Genomic DNA, 3,405 nt, shown 5'->3' with positions numbered 1-3,405 from the left:
AAACGGCTGCAGCCATTTAGTGCAAGATGTGAAAGACTGTGGAAGGCTGTGGCTGGGTGGCTATATAAGCTTAGTTTGTGTTATTTATCATTTTCCTCATCTCCTTGTGTGTCTCTGTACAACCAGCTACACAGGGATTTATTTTAACTGTGCATCAATCATGAGGATCTAAAATATCTATAGGAAAGAGACTAATTGTGTTTGTATTTACAATAGTTCTCAAGTCTACTAAGAAGTCTGTTTTCCTTCCTGATTTTGACAAATAATTGCTTTCATACTTCTTCAAACATTTTGCTGAGTTGATCAAGCAAACATAAAATACTTTATTTTTTTATTTTTTTTCTTAATTCTAGGAAATGCAGTGATCTATTGGATTAAATAAAAGAGTTACCAGAGATACTTATTTAAAAGGACTGGTTATCCTTCTTTTGATTTAAATGGCTTAGCAAAGTTGATAAAGATACTAATAGTTGTATAGAACTAATAAGAGAAAAAAAAAAAAAGGTTTTTAAAGAATAAGTTGTTATTACTTGTTTGTTTGTTTTTTTGAGACTATCATCAGGAACACATATAACACATATAACACATACCTAAATGTGTATGAACACATATATAATATTACTAGCAATTCAAGAACAGAAGAAATCCTCAGTTAAAGCAAAAGATATTTTTCTGCTTTCTTTGGGTTGGTTTCCAAAGGTGATTTCCACCTGGTCCAAATGATACTTGTCTGTTGTTGAAGGCTCTCATATTGGGAGTCAAAACCTGATCTTTGCAGGATGCTCTGGTGGAGCTGACTTCAGGCTTGTGTGTTACAGCTGGGGGTTAAGTTTTCAGTTCTTGAACACAAGTTATAACAATGTGTTCATTCCGCACAGCTCAAATAATACAAGTGTCCAAGAAGCAATTCCTGTTGACTTTTCTGTTGAAAACTCATGTTCTCAAACTTTATCAGTCAATATTGCCTCGTGTGCGTTGGTGTGTGTTGACAGGGTGTCAGGCTAAGAGGAGAACCTGAGCTTGTGTTGACACAGTGTTGCTTGGAGGAAAAGGTACTTATCTGCTGGGGGAGTCATCTTTGACTAGAGGAGTGGTGTTTGACATCATTAGAAATCAAATTAATTTGTTCAAACAGCAGATCTGAAGCCTTGTGTGAAGTCTTCCTGTGTATTCAGCCTGAGCCAGCCAGGCTGAATGTAATAGTGAAAGCAGTAAAACCAGGCATCTTTGCCTTGTTTGGTCCCAATAACCCCGACCAGGGCCTGGCTGGTGCAAAGCTTTCAGGAAGTGGCATCCCTGGAGGTCACCTTTGCCCCAGGGAGTCATAGTGTCTCTGCCTCTGCTCCCTGCAGCCCAAGAGAGACAGTGTGGTCTCTGAGCATCAACGGGACCAAGAGGAGAGCACCCCTTGACTTCAACCCTGCTGAGCTCCTCCTCTAGCATTGACCTGCTGGTGACAGAGTTGTCCTGTCATGGATACACCTCTTGCTCAGACAGCAGCAAAATGCTGCTGCAGTTACCCTTGTCTTCAAACATACCACGTGCTTGTGTTCCCTGCAATGGCCACCAGTGGGGCTGGTAAAGTCTAAGCAAGTTTTAGTGAGCACTTATCTGCATATCTATCCAGCTTCAGGGTCGTGCTGGCACCCTGGTACCAAAGGTTATGTTGACCCAGAAAGGAACTGGAGTACATCCAAACTCCTCTGCACTCAGCTCACTGGTGTGCTCAGACTGAGAGGGCAGCTGCAGCAACGCTGACTTTTGTACACAGTGTTTTTAATTTCTGGTTTAACGTCTGTGCTTAACACTATGATAGTTCACACAGCTTTGTGGTTTATGATGTTCCCCACGTACAAACCCTTGCGTTAGTGTCTGTGGGCAAGACCATGCAGGGGATCTTGAGTGGCAAGAGGAGGCCTTGCTCTTTCAGCTCTTTCTTGTCCATCATATATATATATTTATATATATCTATATACACACACGTGCATGCATATGTACACACACACAAAAATATATTTTAATATATATATTGAAACATGCTCTGTGAAGGAAAGGAATCCACAAGCTCACGCCACTTCAATGTTCAACACCCCTTTCTGCCAGAGCAGTTTTTCCCCTCCAGAAGGAGCCATGAGGGATGTGTTTATGCGTGAGGATGGTCGTGCATGGCAGCAGAAAATCTGACCTCATCTTGTCTCTCCTTTCTTAAACAAAAGGCTAAAAATACTGCCAAAATCACTCCTTGCAAAACATAGAATACAGCTCCTTGGCCATGTAAAAGCTGACTGGAGCTATGCCTCTGTTCAAAACACTTTCAGATTTATAGGTTGTGTGGACTAAGTACACGAAAATACTTGGAAGGAAAAGTGAGGCTTTCAAAGATAATTGATTGTTCACCTTATTCTGGGCAAAAAACCCCAACAATCTATGGGTAAAAAGAGAACAGAAATGGGTTTACTGAGATGAGACATTTGATCTGATAGGGAGAGGCATTTGCAGAGCCAACCTCACCCTATGTGCTCTCTGGTCATCAGGAGATCTGGGCTGCAGACCATACCATTAGGCACTGCATGGGTCTGCACTGAGCAGCTGGAGAGGTGTCTGCTGATTTTGGCCCCTGGGATGATGCTGGTATCACTCTACTCAGCTCTGGGGTGCTGGTGGGTCTGGTGGGGTCAGGGACACAGGCAAAAATGATCCTGGGCTTGCAGGGGAGCTCAACCTGGGAGAAGGTCCCTTGGCAGCCTTGAAGTCAAACAATGGGATGGGCACATCTTGAGCTTTGGGCACCCTTGTCTAGAGGCAGAGGTAGGGAGGTTGTTAACTGGAGGTCTGGAGTGACATGTTGAAGTTCTCTGGTGAATCCAGCTCTGGATGGCACCTTCTGGCCTGTTCTCTAGTATGTTTCCTGTGGTGTTGTGCTGCTCCAGGTGCTGGGTTGCTGCCCTCTGGGCACTGCATGGATAAAGTCACTTCTCTAACCACTGAACGAGGATTCTCTGTTAAGTCCTGGGCTGTTTGACTTTGAACCTCAATTTCCCAGGATGAATAAGTGGACAGTTTGATAAGGGGAATGTGCATCCAGAATGCAGAAGATTATTCCTGAGGTAACTAGCACTGGGTTTCAAGGGAGGATTTCAGTGCAGAGCAAGAGATGTTGCTGTGCTTGCTCATGGAAAAACAAATTATGCTTTGTAAATTAATGACAATGGAAATAATAGCCATGGATAGAAAGTAAATAGTACATAAAGCATTTAGCTTATAAATAACCATACCCAGCGTTAAAGAGTCCAGCAGGTTGCATGCTTCTGGGCAAAAGGATGATGTTGTGAAGGCAGGGAAGTGACAAAGTCCAGGAGAAGCTGCAAGCACAATGCACAAAACTGCCTCTGTTTCCTTGCAGGG

The sequence above is a fragment of the Chaetura pelagica genome, unplaced genomic scaffold (assembly GCF_000747805.2).
Source record: "Chaetura pelagica isolate M959 unplaced genomic scaffold, ChaPel_1.0 scaffold119, whole genome shotgun sequence".
In the NCBI taxonomy this organism is placed as follows: Eukaryota; Metazoa; Chordata; class Aves; order Apodiformes; family Apodidae; genus Chaetura; species Chaetura pelagica.
The sequence above is the reverse complement of the archived record's forward strand: the minus strand, read 5'-3'. Positions refer to the sequence as shown.